The sequence below is a fragment of the Numenius arquata genome, chromosome 6 (assembly GCF_964106895.1).
Source record: "Numenius arquata chromosome 6, bNumArq3.hap1.1, whole genome shotgun sequence".
NCBI lineage: Eukaryota > Metazoa > Chordata > Aves > Charadriiformes > Scolopacidae > Numenius > Numenius arquata.
The window spans coordinates 13,828,944-13,845,434 of record NC_133581.1 but is presented as its reverse complement, the minus strand read 5'-3'; the positions used below and the strand labels follow the sequence as shown (position 1 = coordinate 13,845,434).

The 16,491-nt window shown below is 49.7% G+C and overlaps 1 protein-coding gene across 1 annotated transcript in view; it reads left to right on the top strand.

Annotated features, from left to right (window-relative positions):
• The first annotated feature begins 770 nt into the window (after positions 1-770).
• Positions 771-16,491, top strand: part of HRAS (HRas proto-oncogene, GTPase) — a 46,671-nt gene continuing 30,950 nt past the window's right edge. The window contains exon 1 of the mRNA XM_074149946.1: positions 771-915. The gene's annotated coding sequence lies outside the window, so the exon portion shown is untranslated. The remainder of the gene's footprint in view (positions 916-16,491) is intronic.

The following is a 16,491-nucleotide window of genomic DNA, read 5'->3' as shown; positions in this document are numbered from 1 at the left end:
CCCCGCCTGCCGCGTCGAGGCCGCTTCAGCCGCCAGCGCGCTGGCGACCGCGGAAGCCGCGGCGCCTCTCGGTCCCCCTTCGGGCAGAGCAGCCCTGCAGCCGCGGGGAAGAGCGGGCCGCGGGGAGCAGGCGGGCGGCGGCCGGCGTCTGCAGTGCAGCGGCCGCCAGGCCTTCCCCTCAACCCGAGCGCGGGGAGCTCCTGAGGAGGGGCCGTCGCAGGGCGGGAAGCAGAGACGCAGCCCCAAGGGGGGACGACGCGATCCCCGCAGCTCCCGGGGGAAGGGGCACGCAGCCGGCGGGGGTCACACGCCGGGGCGAGGCGGCGGCGCATCGCCCTCCCCCCTCACAGCCACCCGCCGCCGCCGCCGCCCCAGGGACCGCCCCGCGGCCAGGCCGCGGCGGGCGGGCGGTAGCGCCTGACTGACAGGCGCGGCGGCCCACCCGGAGGGCGGTGGCGGCGGGGGCCACCTATCAGGGGCGGCGGGCGGCCGCTGAGCGGCGGGTGGGCGGGGCGCCGGGCCTGGGCGTGTGCCGCGGCCGCCGGCGGGGCGCGCTCCCGCTCCGCTCCGCTCCCCCCGCACGCACATTGTCCGGGCGGCGGCGGCGGCAGAGCGCCCCGGCGCCCGGTGCCAATGCGGGGCGGGCGCGGCACACCGGGGGCGCCTCCACCACCGCGGTGGAAACTTCACCTCGCCGCCGGGCCGACGCGCGGCTGAAGCCCCCGGCGGGGCTGGGCTGGGCCGGGCCGGGCAGGGAGGAGCGGAGCAGCGGGGGGGGATTCGCCCGCCTGGGGGGCGCCTCGTCTCGTTTGATTTTCCTCCGTTGGAAGAAAAAACAAATATTATTATCCCGCTTCAAACTTCCGCGCCCCGCTATCCAGGAGGCGCATCCTGCCTGGCGGTGTGGACGAGCCGGTGAGTGACCGCCGGGGACGGGGCTGGGGCTGGGGCTGGGGTGGTGGGACGCGCCGTCGGGGGGCGGAGGGTGGCAGCACCCGGCGGCTTGGCGGGGACGGGCCGGCAGCGCCGCCGCCACCTGTTAGCGGGGCGGCTGCACCCCCTGGGAAGTTTGTGCCCCCACTGTGCGCCGGGGGAGGCGGTGGGGAGGGAGGGACCCCCAGCCCGGTGGGCGGTGGCGGGCCCGGGAGTGTTTGGGGGCGGTGGCGCGGACCACCCTGCTTGCCTGGCCGCGCCATGACTCTGCTGCCTGGGCGCTGCCTGGGCTCTGCCTGCCGACCCCAGCCCCGGGCTGGCCGCCGAGGTTGGGGGGGAGTGGGGTACCACCGAGCCACAGCCTCTGCACCCCCTTTGCCTTCCATCCCTTGGCCTCGTCTTCTCGTGCTCCCTTCACACTCCTCCGGCCCTTCTCCCCCAAGCTGCAGCTCCCTTTCCTTCCCCTCCTTCCCCTTCCACTCTTCCCCCGCGTCCCCAAGCTGCAGCCTTCTCTGCCCCCTCTCCCTCCTCTTGCTTGCACCCCCAGTTTGTACCCGCCTTTTCTCATCCCCTTGCATCCCCCACAGTGCCCCTGTGATGCTCCCGAGGGGGAGCCCCGGACTCCCCCACCCTTCGCCAAAGCAGGTGCCTGCCAGGCTCTGGCTTCCCCCCATCAGAGCGGCACCCCCAGGAGATACCAGCTTCACAGCAGTGCCAAGCATTGGCAGGCCAGGGGCGAGGTGTGGAGGGGGCGCACAGGTGGCGGAGGTGCAGGTACGTGCATCTGTGAGCAAGTGAGCAAGGTCCCCCGTTCCTGCGTGCGTGCGGCTCTGCGGAGCTGGCGGCACCTCCCTTCTTCCCAGGGACGCTCGCCACTGGGGCTCTGCGGCTTGCGGAGGCTGCTTGCGCCCTGCCTGCCGTGCAAGGGTGTCGCAGGGTCTGGGGATGCAACCCCTTCACCCCAGGTGGGACCAGGTGCACCTGGTGGCTCGCTAGGCCTATGTGGGTCCTGGCTGGGTATGCGTTTTAATTGCCTCATACAGTGGAGTGTGCTTGGAGACAAAAGAGCTGATGAGAAATCAGAGAGGACTGGCAGACTCTGGAGCGGCTGGAGAAATGCTTAGGACAGCTGGAAGCAGGAGGATGGTGCAGCAGGAATAGCTTGACCCAAGTCAAGCCATTGGCTATTTCCATGCCCTAAGTTGTGTCTCTTTAGCCTGCACCAGGCAAAGTTGCTTCTGGGTAGGTCTTTGAGATGCAGAAGGGGTACAAGCTCCAGGTGAGGGCTTTGTCACAGTGTACCCCAGTCTGGTTGGCATGGGTAGGTTTGTCTGGGTTGGAGCAGGAACTGGTTTTGAACAGAGAAAAGCACATGAGGCTTTGTGCAGGTTTGACTAAAGAGTTTAGCCACAGAGTTGTATGGTGGATGTTGGTGGACATTGGTTTCTCCTGGTCAGAAGTGCCAATGTGTTTATCCTTACAGAGCTCCAAAATATTTTGGGTGATTTGCCGGATTTTTTCCAAGTGTTTGTGACACAGCCATGACTTTGAATCCATGTGCGTGTCCTCTCCATGTGTCTGGTCCTTCTCCTCGTCAAATGTTTTCCCTATGTGATTAATAATGTGCCAACTGCTTCATTTCAGCACCGGGGAGGCAGATGCTGATTGATTTCCTTGTTCAGTCTCCTCGGTGGGTCTGGAGGCTGACGGGTGTTATCACTGCAGAAAAGTCTGCTTTGGGGTGGGAGCTGTCAGTATGTCTTTTTTTTTTTTTTGTCTCAGTGAACCTCTTATTTCTCTTAATTAGAAAGAGATGAAGTATGTATGGTAATACCCTCCATGTTTACATAAAAATGATCTTGTGATTAGCAATAATTATCTCAGTTTGGGATATTGCTGTAATATTTAAACAGGACTTATGACCTGAGGAATTCTTTTCTGGTTCAAGGAGTTACCCATGGTGTGGTTCTCTTCTGTGGCGAGTTTGGTTCTTGGCTGTCATCAGTGGTGAGGTACAGCAGCGGTTGGAGTAACCTCAGGTTTCTCTGATGTTGGCCTGGGAAGTGATGGACACGCTTTCCTCATTGAGCCTGGTGCTGCTTCATGGGGCTCTCTGGCAGAGCTGCCACTGCAGTTGTGGAGATGGTCTGCCTTGGTGGCTTTCACCCTGTCTGAGGGCTCTCAAGGGGACTCCCTTGCTATTGCGTTGGGCCAGAGAGGGGGGAAAAAACAGGCTAAAAAATTGCTGATGGACCTTTTGTTTCCTAGTTCTCCTAGGGAAGTTTAGAAAAGGCTGCTGGTACTTGTGAAGCTCTTCCCTGTGAAGAGTAGAGGTACCGAGGCATCATTGTGCACATGGCCATCTTTCACCTAGCTTCTCTTCCCCTCATGAGGAGCAAAGCTCAGCTCACAAATATAAATGTTTGCTTCCAGGCTGGAGATGGCACCCACCACTGCCCCTCCTGCTGCTGGTGCACCCCAAATTTACCTTCCTGCTAGGCTACCCTTGGAGCTCCCTAGGTTTTCTTCAGGTAAAAAAGCTTTATGGAGTAAAAAAGTTGAATGTGGGGGAAATACTCAAGGAAATAAAACCCAGGACAAAAAGGACCACTGGTAGAGAGGGGTTCCTTGTGGGAGGATGATGAAGGAAAAAGGTAGAAATGTCTCATCTCCTCTCTTTCAAGATGTGTTATGCTGCTGTACTTTTTGTCAGTCTAGGAAAAGCAAAATGATTGTGCCCTGAGCACTCTTTATCTAATTGTACTTTAGTATGGGCTTTCTGTTTTAACGCTTTTGAAGCATAAGCTTACAACCAGAGCTTATCAAGCAGCAGATACGTTCAAGAATGTTGAACGTATTTGAATTTTACCTGTATTAATCTAATAATATATTTATGAAATGATATTTGATCAGCTCTATAGCTGGTTGAAGATGACAAAAGAGTATTAATCAAATAAATTATTTGACAAATATGGATGAGATTAAACAAATGATCTATTTGCCAACTGCAGTTCAACTTCTCTGCCATGGCACATTCCTCTTTCCCTTTCAGTTTTCATTTCGCTTTTTATAGTTTATCTTTTCCTGAACTGTCCTTAGTATGTGTTCCACTTAATTTTTCCCTTCCCTGTATTACTCTTTATCTCTTTTGTGTCATGATTTTCCTTTTGTTCGTTCTTCTGCCTCTTTCTTCAACCTCTCTTTCCATGCTTTTTGAGTCTAAATTAGATAATTTTCCTCTTTTTCTCCACCTTTCTGGTGGAGGTTTTGTTGAACACTTCATAGCCAGCTCACCTAAACCTGGTATGTGTTTGAACCCATAAAAACATAAAACTAAACCCAAACTGTGCGTGAGTATGAAGATGTTTGCTCGGTGGTAATGCTTCTCTGCCACTCCCCAGGTTTTCTGGCTGTTGCAGGAAGGGTGTTCCTGCAATTCTGGAGGGTTTTCCCAGCTCTAACTTTCACTTGTGCTCTCCTTATGCTATTTTTTTTTTTTTTAAGTGAATTTGACTTTGTACACTACGAAAGCAACTAGGATCAAATGGCAGACCTTGAGTTGTTCATTGGTTATGTGTCTGTTTTGCAACCTGCTTCCATGTGCTGCCTGACCAAGCGCAGCCTCCCTGCCAGGCAGTCCTGCTTTCCTCCTGGCATCATCCTTCCTCCCCTCTGGGGTTATGTCCAGGAGGTTTCTTTCAGTAGGGCAAAAGGAATGAGGGCTCTGAAGGTCTTCTGGCTGACTTGTTACTTTCGGAGTCTGTATGAATGTCAGGTTGATGAGGGTAAGTGGCAAGAGGCGAACAGGTTATTGTGCATGACTGAGCAGTCACAATATTCAACTTGGGTCTTTAATTCAAAGATTAAAGTCTCTTAGAAATGAAAGTGTTGTTATGGAGAAGACTTACTCTTTTCCCCTGGATGAGATTGAGGCGGGGAAGGGGGATATTCTCAAACCAATGGAAGGAACAGGAGACTTTGTATTTCAGGGCAGGGAATTTGCTGTGCCTTGGCAATAAAGCTCAGGCAGTCCAGAGGAGTGTGATGGGAGTGCTCAGAGTGCGTGATTCGCCTCTGCTGATGGTTGCAGTGATGTTGCTGCAGTGAATGAGCTAAGCTGTGTATGTCATAGCTGTCTGCTTTAAGTACTGAGAGTTACGTGATGATGCCCTCTCGTACCCATAAGGAAAGGTCTCTGCTGTACTGAAGTTAACAGTTACACTGCTCCTCTGTCTTGTGAAATGTTCTGGATAATACTCGGGTGCACTGACACAGCGAGCAATCCAGGCAGCATGTCGTTGCGAAGCAAAATTGATTGGGGAAGATGGGGCCAAGAGGAATATTCTTTTGCAGTTAATTATTTACTACAGGGAGAGAGGGAAGCTGATGATGTTTGGTTTATAATTACAGATATCTGGAGGAAAACGCTTCAAGATCTGTTTTATTCTGTGTGTTGCCACCTATTTCTTGGCGTCCCTATAATGTGAGACCAGCACTGTTTAATGTTAATGCTTTAACTGATTCAGTAAAAGCAAAACTTCATTATCAACTTCTCACTGCTGGAATATGGTTTTACAGCTTGCTGTGTGTGACGCAAAATGGCCTGAATTCCTACAGAGAGAATAGTCTTTCTGTGCTCCGTGTCTCAATGCACGACCTGCCCATGGTGCCCATCTGGGCTCTTAGAACAGCTCAACTCTGTGCTGAAAGGTGACTTTGTGGTTAAAGTGCAGGACCCTGGACCTGGGAGTCCTGACCCCCTCTGTGGTCTTGGCTGAGCTGGTTGTCTTATCTCACTGGGCTCTCTGCTTCAGGAGTGATACTGAGTAGATATCCAGCTGCCTGCTGAAAGGGTAGGGTATTCTGTGTGAGGGGCACTCTGACAGCACAGAGGCAGCGGCAGCCCAGGTACTTGCATAATACAGTGCTGTGAGCCAAACTATAAGTGGGTTTTTCCTTTTGCATAGCTAAATCCATTGCAGATCAGACTGCTCATATGTAAGTTAAATTCAAGAACTAGAGGAGCTGAGTTTAGATGTGTGTGTGTGGGAGCAATAACTTGACAAATACAAAAAAAGAGACATTGCTGGAATGTCTCTGGGAAGATGCCCATACATCTTCTGCTTGTTTAGCATCCTTGAGAGAACAGCAGACGTGAGGGAGAAGGCCTGTGAAATGAGGAGACACCATCCTCTTACTGGGAGAAGGAGAGGAGCAAGATCTAAAAAGCCATGGAGTAGGAGTGAGATGAGGGATGCAGGGCCTGCTCCGAGTTGCTGTTCTCACTGGGTAAGACTTTACGGGAAGAGAAGCGAGGAGGACACTGGAGGAAAAAAGCATTGTGGAGGCTGCCGTTGTGCAAGGTGGAGTGTCAGCTATCCTGGCGGTCCAGGCTGCATCGGAGCATGGCTGGCTGGCAGCAAGAGTGCATGGGTTCGTCTCCCCTGAGAAAAGCAGACCAGTGAAAAATATCCAAAGGAGAGTGTGGCTAGCAAGGGCTTCTGCCCCAGGCAAGTCGGGATCTTGCTTAAAGACTTGCTGAGAGGTGAGCTCCGTTCATCAGCAGTTTGTTGGGGTAACAGGCTGCTGTCGGGTAGGCTTGCTCCAGTATCAGTGTTGAGTCTGCTGATGCTCCATGCTGTCTTCAGCAGTTCTGTGGCTTGCATTCAGCTCTGTTCAGCCTGCTCCAAACTATGTCTATACAATAAGCTTCAATGTATGAAATTGTATTCTGCAAATGATGCATTTCGTCCCTTGTCCTACCCCAGGTATCCACTGCAGCAGCCAGAGTGGTTCTCCTGGTGTGGCACTAGCTCCTGTATTTCTGTGGTGGCTGTAGCATCCTTCCCTCCAGCTGGCTTTGCTGGAGCAGGAGAGAGATGTCAGGGAGCTTAGTGTTACTAAATTAACTTCAGTACAACAGTGAGGGAGTGGAATTCATCCTTCAGAAAAAGAAGGCTGGACTTAAGAAACCAGGCTTTGGTTGGTATGATAAATAGATAAAACAGTAGTTGAGCATGACAAGTAACTAAAACATCGGTGTTTGTTGGAGGTAAATATGGGATGGACCCTGGCTTATATGTGTGCTAATCCTGTAAGTAACTTTTCCATTGTCGCCCCCGTGTCTGTTGATGCAATGGCTCATTTTGGGTCATGGTCTTAGGCTCCTGCTGTGCACAGGATGGCTCTGCTTTGTAGCAGGCAGACCCAACAAATGCTGGTGAAAGCAGGAGGTGCCTCCTGCCTGTGTGTGTGCACACACACCCCTTGCCTCCCTGCTTGTGTGCAGAGGCTAAATGTATAACCTTATAGTATAACCTTGGTCATGCAAGGTTTCTCCCAGTCTTGTTTCTCCCGGCCTTTTCCTGATTTGCGTGATATAATGTGAGGCCAGACGGCTTTTTCTGGAGGGCTTGTCCCACTTTCCACGCAGGCAGCCTTGGGCAAGTGGTCTGCTCCCTGACCCGCTTTGACAGGCGTGTGCTGGCTTCTTGCTCCGCTGATGTGGGAGGGAGTATGAGGATAAGCTCTAAGGGGCTAGGCAGGGGGAGGACATTGCTGTGCTGGTTGGTGGTGTGACCTCCCATCTGGCAGTCACTGTAGCTGCTGATAGATGAGGAAGTGCACGCAAATCCTTGCTCCGCTTTCTGCTTCATCGTTCTGCTGGGGGATGTGGTGGCTGTGACTTGTACCCCAGTCTTTGAGGGTCAGGTCTGCTCTCTCTGCTCCTAGGAGTACAGATGTATGTCCTCCATTCTGCTGTACTCAGTTGCAGCTGACAACTCTGTGGCTATTCTGGTGGCCCCCTTGAATTTCAAAACGTCAAGGTATTCATTCTCGAAACGCATGTGCTGGAAAGAAATTACCAGCATGACGATGGTGAGGGGAAACAGGTGTGAGGGTCAGACCTAGATCTGGAAAAGTGTTTCTACTCGTGCTGATGTGGCTCATAGTCACAGGGGCATGTGCAGGGTCTCACCAGGTCTGTGGCAGACCTCGCGGAGCAGGGAGGTGGATGGATGAGGGTGGAAATCTCTTGGCTGATCCCTGTGCAATATGCATCTGGTACAGTTGGCACAATTGTACCACGGTTCCTTGTGCAGAAGGGATAAAAGCCACGGTATGCATCCCAGAAGGCCACCACAGAGGCAACACCAGGACATATTTCTGAGAGTGGCTGGCAAAGTCGACACAGGCATGTTGTCCAGTGCTAGATCAGTTCTGTGTCCCCATCTGTGCAGTACATCCAGCATTGAAGGATCAGTGGCTAAAGACATCAGGCACCTAATTAGAGATGTTTTCAAGTGTGAAGAGCATTGTCTTCTGAAAGTACTGTCCCTTTATGTATCTGAGTTGGTCATTCAGAGACTGGAGTCATTCCACAAACTCCAGTAACATTGACCAAGGCTCAAGGAAAGCAAGAATACAGAGCTGTAGACTGTGCAGGGAGGTAGGGCTGTATAGAGCACAGCCTGGATTTGGTGTGCAGATGGTGATCTGCATGGGGCTGTTGAGCAAATGCAGTGATAGACACAAGCCTCCAGTTGGACTGGAGGGCCTACCAGCTAGCTGCCTTGTAAATGTTGCCCTTTCCCTGCTGACCGTGCTGAATTTTGTCAGCATTGGTCATCTTGTGATGACTTCTGTCATCCTTGACAGAGGATGAAGGGTTCTTTGGAGCACACAAGTTTTTTGAACCACTGCCAGTGGTTATTTAGAGCTGCAGCAATGTGCTTTTTTGCAGACATTCCGCTATGGCTTAACTTCGGCCTCCAAGAGATTGGTTTGCTATCGCCCCCGCCACAAACTACAGGATCTTAGGGCTGATCCTAGGCAGAGTGTTATCATAAGCCCACCTCAGTCCTCCTGCCACGGTGCTACAGACCGTGTCAGCAGCCGTTCAGTATGGGTCTAAGGCAATGCCTCAGTGGGGTGAGAGCAGTTCTCTCCCTGTTCTGGAGCAGGCACGAGGGTGATGCAAATAGGAGGAAAATGGCCTTGTCTGATTACAGCAACTACTGTCATGGTTTTCTTCTTGAGATCATTTCCTATCTGCCATCCCAGGGAAGAATTTGGGCAGTTGTCCTGCAAGGAGGAAAGCTAGGACTTCCAGACCCTGAATAACATTTGCTTAATAATTAGTCATCTGATCCCCACAACTACTGGACCTGATTATCAGGGGCCAGACAAGATGTCCTCTACTCCACATTCCTTCCATGGTGAACGCATTAATCTGTACAGGTAAGAGAGAATGCTTCCTCCACATTAGTTTACACCTTTGCTGTTCCTGTTCTTCTGTGGGATATGTCCCAAGCAGCCATTCTCTTCTAACCTATGAAGTGTCCAGGCCTGGCTGCTCCTCATACCTGCTAGAAAGTGGAAAAACTGCACTCCCAAGTGCCAGGTTCTGGCTGTGGAATGTGAGTTAATCCATGAGTTTCTCTTTCTTCTTGCTCCTTTCCAGAGTTTTGCTGGTAGATATGATCGCTCTTACTGCTTGTGGGTAATCAGTCCCTACCCCAAGTATCTACCAGTGCCTATAGCCAGGGCAGACACTGGGCAGGGAAGGGACAGGCATTATTATGACCTCTTGTTTTGCAACTTGGGAACTGAGGAATGGAAATCCGCGTTAACAGGAGGAGAGGAGCCTGGAGAAGAGTTAAGAACAGAAATTGTTGTCCTGGTCTGGTGCTTTGACTACAAGATCAGCTTCCCTCTTCCTTTGGTAACTGATGAGTGTCAAAAGATTCAGCACCCAACTGTTGACATGTTGCTAATCTGATTTTCTGATGAGTGAAATGCTTTCTCATCACAATGAACCTGAGAAGGTGGGATTTTGTTTCCTTTTGTAATTTCAAGTAAGGTTGTTTTGTCTGTTGTTTTAGTATTTTAGATATCCAGTCTTAAAAGTGATGTACATGGAGGGCTGGAATAGCAGTCCTTTCCATGTAAGTTTTCAAGGTTGTAGGAGGGGCTTGTGTCTGCAGAAATGGATAGATATCCTGGGTGTCTTGGCTTACTATGGGTTGGAAAAACCATACTGAGAAAATTTGGGCAATTGAAAAGAGATGTTATAACCCTCTGGATGGGGACTGATTTAAAAACTAGAGGGCTTTACGATCTTGATTTGTGTTGGCAGCAGATGATTGCAAAATGAGCCATCTCCCTTTTGGTCACCCATGCTGAGGCACTTCTTGTGGAAAGATCTGAAAAACAAGATGCAGTTAATTGACCAAGCCTTTGAGAATAATAATATATATATATAAAAAAAAAAAACTTCCCAGGAAAAAAAAAGTAGATTTCTTCAAGAAGCAAAAAAACTCTTTACTTTTTCTCAGAGCAGTTTCCGAGGCACCTAATCTAATCTTTCCAAAACAATTCTCTGGCAGCCAGGGCTCACATATTTTAAAAAATAGCGTAGAAAGGAATGCATTGTGACAGTTTAATTTGTTGCTGAAATACGGTCACCTCTGGGGTAATTCAGAGCAACCATGGAGTGGATGAGAAACCCGTTTTGGGTAGGAGGTGAGTTAAGGGAGGCTGCTCAGATGAAACTGCTGATGGAAGATGCCTGTGTGGAAGTATAATGCCTGGAATTTAGGTTCATCTTCTTTCTCCTTTGACTCTAAGGGAGCTGTAGCCTGTTCACATCTTCTGAACAGGACAGTTGTTGATGAGCCCTTGCATGTGTCTTTTCTGTGGCAGCAAGAGAGGTTTTGGTGGTAATTCTCCTAGGCAGGTTGTAGGAAAGACCCTCTGGTACTGGCCAGCTTTAGAGATGACAAGGATGCAGAAGAAAAGGTGGAGGATTACAGCATGTAAGGTATAGGTCCCTGTACTTTATAATCCCTGGTTGGGGACTTCTAAAGTCCCAGGCAGCTAGCTGAACGTTATAGTCACCAATCCATGGCTGCAAATTCAGCTGTGTAAAGCTGGCCTGCAATCTCTACCATTTTAAAGAGAAAACAAAGCAACTGCAGGATGCTCTTGAAAAGGCAAATGAAAGGCTGCCCAAGTTTTAGAGGAAGATGTACAATTTGAAAAGAGAGAGGTATGGAGTTGCTTCTGTAGCCCTGGTTAGGGTCCTCAAGAGGAGTGTTGTCTGAAGTGTGCTCCTTGTGAAGAGATGGGAAGATGAGTGCCTACCAGCGGACTGGGCTTTTTTAGAGCATGCTACTAGGTGCGTGGTTTTTCACAAGCCCTGCTATTGCTTTGCAGCAGGATTATGAGGTCCTGTTCAAATTCTGTTGAAGTTGATGGCACTGACCATGGGCTGACAGGCAGTACAGCATCTCTCAGGTCAATTCAGGTTTTCATCTCCTTTATTTCAAAGTCTGCATCTAGAATGAGTTTATTAAATTCACAGCTTAAAGCAACTTCAGAATAAATCCCAGGGAGGAGAAAAAGGAAAAAAGTCAAAACGCCACCACCAACAAAACAGATTAAAATAATCAAACAGCTCATGCTATGGAGCTGGGATGTGACTGGCAGCCAATGTGTGGAGGTGGACAACCACCAGTGATACTTTCTCAGTGTGGCTTGCTCTGCGGAGGCAATGGAAGTAAGTATCTGTTGGGATTAGAACACAAAGGGATAACATTTAAAATCTGAGGCAAGAGCCTGCAAACTCAGTGACAATTGTGCGCTGGGGTGGAAGAAAAAGCTTTGCCACTGTCAACTCACCCCTTCAGGTAGCTAATTGGAACTTCTTGTTTTCTTCTGAATGCTTCAGTTCAGTCCCCACTGTGTGTAAATGTTGTGCAGTGTCTTCCATGCTTTCTTTTTTCATTCCCTATTTGGTTTGAGAGCCTTTGTAACAACTTATTCATCATTCATCCTGTGGTCAAGGAAGTTATTCTGCCTGCAATCCATGTCTGAGCTTAATTTTCTTATTTGCTGTAGCACAAGGGCTGATGGCTTCACAAGTCTTGGGTGACTCCTCAGTCTGTCCCCTGGCCAGCCTAGCAGCATGATAGCTCTATTTAATGTGTGCTGTCTGCTTTGGCTTCCTGCCCCTAGACTCATTATTTTGCATTTGTTTGCATCAAGCTTCCGTGTTGCCTGCCCCAAAGGATCGTATATCAGACTTCACGAAAAAGAAGAATCCTCAACGTTGGTCTGTAAATCCCAAGTCTCTCTGCTAGAAGACATGTGCAGTCTGGGTGCTCTGTCCTTGTCCTTGCCCCTCCCTGACTGTCCTGGTGCCCCTCTTGGTGGGCATGAAGTGAGCCTTACAGGCTCTCCAGGCGATGCCATTCTCATGGTACAAAGCATTTGGTGCCTGGACATTTCCTTTTCTTCTCCTGTGAAGACCTGCCTTCTCCAGGCAGCCCCCAAAATGACTTGGATCCACTTGGAATATTGTTACTGCGAAAATGTTGTGAAGTTTTCTTGGTGTTAGATACTTCAGCGCATGGGCTTCTCATTTACCACTTGAAGTGTAGCGTTCCCTTTGGGTCTTGGGGACTGGAAGTGCTTTCATGTTAGGTGCAGTGTGAGATAGTCCCTCTCTGAAAAGCTTACAAGCTGAGTGCAAGATGGGGAATGTCAGGGTGCAATTCTCCTGTCCAGGTGTTGACTTCTAACATCCCAGCCACTTACCGTCAGCCCCCCTGTATAGGCAGCAGAGGAAAGGAATACTTTCATCTTATCCTAATGCAGATAGATACCTGAAACAGGTCAGACAGATTGTGCCTGTCGCTTCTCATTGATGAAAAAGAGGCTCTGGATGAGGCTGTCATGGAGACGTCTGTGTTGTAGGTGCGGTGAATCCCATCTTGACTAGCTACATTGAGCACGTTGGGGTTGCACAAAAAGAGAGTAAGACAGCATTGAATGTAGTCTGTCCTTGTCTTAGCTGCATGCTATCTCATTTGGTAAACCTATGCCTCTTCCTTTTCTGAGGAAGCTATGCTTTATTTTGATTCCTTGCTGGCCAAGAGCTGGAGGGACATCATCCAGACAGCAACTGAGAGTTAAACACCTCTCAGAGCTGCTCCTAGAAAAGGTGTTAGGACAGAGCTTCAAGCCTGTCCCAGCTCTGGACCAAGGGGCATTTTAATCAAGTGAAGGCAGAACGTGTAGGTAAGTTTGTGGCAGTTTTGTCTCTATTTCATCCTTTCATACTGAGGCCAAGCAGCTTCTAAGCATAGATCAGGGGTTACTTGAATACTTCTCAGGAGCTCCTGACCTCATGCGTGTGCCCGAACAGCAGTTCTGTTGCATTGCAGTGAGTAAAGACATGAGACTTCTAAATTTGGAGTTGAGACCAAGGGTGTGGGAACTGCAGATTGTGGATTAACAGATGATAGCAGCAGGAGCCCTGTGGTGCCTCTACATGGGCTTGACATCTGGGCGTTCTAGGCTTAGTGGGTAAACCCCTTTCTGTTAGGGGAAAAAGAGCTTTTTCCTAACACTAGAGTGCTATTACATGTCGTAATGGGGCTTTGGGGGTGATGGAGCCAGTTTCTGTAGTTTTGGACCCCACTTGAGCTAAACCTTCACGATTACTCTGAAGACCCCGGCATGGTCTGCAGGGAGAAGATTGGAGGAGACCCAGATCTGTTATTGAAAGAACTGCAAAAACAAAGCTGAGCCGACTGGAAGGAATAAAGCCTGGTAGCCCAGGGAGGATTTTCTTGCCTGGCTGAGTTTCCCCTTTGATTGGGAGCACTTGTTCCATCATGCCTTTTGCTGGGGAAGAATTAGCCCGGTGGCAGAAATGTGATACACCAGGTGTTTCAGGAGCGAAAAACCTGTCTGCAGCAAGAGCCCGCAGAGCTTGAACTCAGCCTTTGAGTCCCCGTGCTGGCAGCTGGTTGCAAGCCTACTTGGCAGGGAAGGGTACCATGCCAGGCTTTTTTTACCCGCTGCCTCGTGCCTGTGTAGTCAGCGTTAAATCCTAGGACTCTGAAGAAAACCAGAATCAGTTTTGTACCCCACTTTTTTGTGTTACTGACACTCATGCTGTAATTCCCATCAGTTCAGACAGCCGTAAAATGGTGGCTAGCTCTGGAGAGTCACTGGAAGTCTTCTGTGTGCACTACAGTTGCTTCAGACTTTGCAATAGCAGGGAATTTATTAGGGGAAAAATGTCTTACTGACCCTTGGTGGGAAGCACACATACCATGCTACAGACAGAGGCAAAAAAATACCTTATATTCCATTATGTCATTTATTTTCCTCACTTCATGATGCATCTGATCTCTTTCCCGGCTACATGTGCCCATCACAATCTTTTCTGTTTTCCAACTTGTGCTTCTAGGGGACAAAGGGGGCAAGAGAGGGTGCATGAAAACCTTCAGGAGGCTTTTAAGTCATGAAGAAAGGTCTATCAGGGCCTTGTAGTTAAGACCCACAGCATATGCTTTGCTCTCATACTTTCCTTGTTGTCCTTCCCCTCTGAACTTTGGTACGATAAATAGTGTCTGTGTTTGAAGAGTGTCCCAGCAGAGAGGCATCCGGCACAGCACCGGGTCTTCGCAGCTTCTTGGTGTTTCTGCTGCCCGTAGCCTCTTGCCTGGTCAACAAGTGCATTGAGAGTGGCACCAAACAGCGAGCATGTGTCTGCCCCTTTTGCCTGCTCACCCAAGGTAATTCCTTCTGTTACTCCTTCCACCTGGCAAAAACAAGTCAGAAAGGGGGAGATGTTAATGCAGGGTTTTGTTTTGCAAAATGGTACCTGCAGTGCTTTGCTGGGCTCTGTTATTCATGTGCAAAACCCTCAGCCCGAAGAACCGCAGGGATGGTATTGTGCTGTACTGGCTTTTTCCTGAGATCAGCCTGCTGCCAGTTGGATGTGCACCGGCAAAACAGTGCTTTTTACTTGTTAATTTTTGTCACTGGCAGTAGGCTTGCTGCCTTGTCAGCAGGAGACGGTCCCTAGGTCTCTGGGAGACGTGCAGTGGTGTCGCTCAACTGTTTGCTCTCCTGGTTGAACAGGCATGTGTATGGGTCTTGGAAAGCTGATGGGAGAAACCAGGATCCATCAGTCTCTTTCACAAAGGTATTGTAACTATATGACCTTCCTAATTTCCCTAATTCTCTAATAACATATAACTAAATCTAGGCAGACAAAGCTATATCACGCCTTAGGCATGGGAAATCATGTAATACGATGAAGTTGCGTATCGTGTCCAGGGCAGAGCTAACCTTGTTGCACTAAGAACTTCCCTAAGACTTTTCCTTTGGGGTGGAAAGAAGACTCCCATCACAGGCAACCCCAGTTGCCTCCTGTGCTCCAGCAAAGGCTGCTTTGGTTTCTGGTTCAGCTCAGCGAATACCATCTAGTGGCTTCAAACTGGCTATGAAGTTGGCTGGTATTTCCCCTGTGAGGGGTAGAGCGCAAGAGAGAAAATTAAAGCAACTTGTCTTAGCCTGAGTCAGCATCGTGGAGTTGCGAGAGTGTCTCTGTAGAGCCTCGTGAAAGGTTCCTGCCTTATCTGGCTTGATATTTTGCTGGTTGCACAACTCGCGCATCCCATAGATGCAAATATTTTCCTGGGGTTGGCCCCAGTTGCCCAAGGAGGGTGTTTGTTCAGATTCTCATGCTTTGCAATTAATATAAGCTTCTCAGCTCTGTGTGAGAGAAAGAAAGGGAAGTGGTGCTAGGTGGTTTTTTTCCCCTCTCCCTGTTGTTGTTCCTCAGCAGCTGGCTACTTTGAAAGGAGCACTTTGTGGTTCTTTCCTTAAGAAGCAACATGTTGCTGCAAACTCAGCTTTGGAGAGATTGATGAAGCTTTTGTCTGCTGGTGTTGTGGCTGCTGCAGGCAAGGCACAGGCAATGTGTAGTGCTGCAGGTACCCAGCCTGCGAGCTGGGTCTGGTCGAAGTGGATGCCAGCCCAGCTGAGCAGCATGGTCCTCCTTCCCTGGTGCGTTCCCACACTCGCTCGGCGGTGGCTGGGAGATGTTAGACCTGCCTTGCTCTGCCATATCCTCGCCCACATCATGCAAGAGCAGCAAAGTTCACCCCACGGGATGCTGTCAAAGGAATCTGAACCTGGTGCACTGCGAATAAATATCTTTTCTCCACCTTGTTTAGCTAAGGCAACGTTATCTCAAGAGGGCTGTTTAAAGTATGCTTGTCACAGGTGTGGAGATACAGCTCATGGAGACACTCATGCTCATTCTCTCCTGAGCTACTGGATGACAACTGGCTCCTTTACAGGGTAGATTCCCTCCATTTTAGTATAGGTTCAATAAGAGATATCTAGTTTAGACCTAGAGAGCACAATTCATCTTTAGGTACAGTGACAAAACTTTGAGTAAACCTTATGAAACCTGTGGTGGTTCATTTTCTAGAGTACTCTTTGAACTTGCTTTTTTTTTTTTTTGGTGCTCTTCAAAACAGCGATTCCTTTGGTGCTGTGGAACAGAAGAAGCACTTGCTTAAAGTGGCGTGGAGGAGTTGTCACCCTATAAAACTCAACCTGAGCCATCAGCTATGTGTTTCACAGTGATCTTGGCCAATCACATGGGTGTCGTCTTTGGACCTTGCAGCTGTGTGGAAGTCTTTTGGTGGGGGGAAGCCCAACTACATGAATTTTTGTATCTGATCA